This window comes from Mus caroli, unplaced genomic scaffold (assembly GCF_978045245.1).
Source record: "Mus caroli unplaced genomic scaffold, Mus_caroli_1 scaffold_14, whole genome shotgun sequence".
NCBI classification, from domain to species: Eukaryota; Metazoa; Chordata; class Mammalia; order Rodentia; family Muridae; genus Mus; species Mus caroli.
This window is the reverse complement of record NW_028227269.1, coordinates 69,917,046-69,917,800: the sequence shown is the minus strand read 5'-3', so window position 1 is coordinate 69,917,800 and position 755 is coordinate 69,917,046.

The window sequence follows — 755 nt, the reverse complement described above, 5'->3', positions numbered from 1 at the left end:
GCCTTCATCTGTGTAAATGTATCTGTACAGTCACTCTGCTCACTTCAACTGCATTTACTGCTGTGTTCCTCAGCACAAATGATCCCCCTGTGTTTTTTATGAATAAGTATGTTTGAATGTTACAAAAAGGAAAGAGGGATTTAAGTATGATAACCATTTCCTTTAGCTGCAAACTCCTTCAAGTCACTGACTCTTGTCACTCACCTCTGTGATATCCTTGAAGCCTCTTGAGCCAGTGACTGAGTCTGCAGCCAGCTTCTCTCTGACCCTGGCTAGTTTCTGCAGCTCACTGTTTCCATTTCTAAAACACAGACTTAGGAGAAAGTCCGTACAGCCCCCTTGCTGAGAACATAGTATAGTTAATAGAATGGCCCCCTAAGAGATATAAAACCTATCTTGATTCAGAAAAGATTTTGGCTAATGTTACATAATCACCAATGAACTGATCATTTTCTTCTAAATGTTGGCTCTGATTTGAAAGCCTTTGGAAGCTAAAGCCAGGTTCCTATAGCAGACACTCCCTCCCGTAACAAACAGTAGGTTTGGGACTGGGCTCCAGAAGTCATCAGAGCAGAAGGATTGTAAAGCATTAAAGGGGTTTTTTTCTTTTATTAGCCAATAATATAAAATAGCAAGGGCTGTCTTCTGACTGTGGAAATAGATGGAGCATGTTAAATGCTGTTCTCCACAACGTGTCAGAGAAGTAGAGTGTCCGCCTCTGCCAAGACTAGGAAATGTCTGGAAATGATGCATGG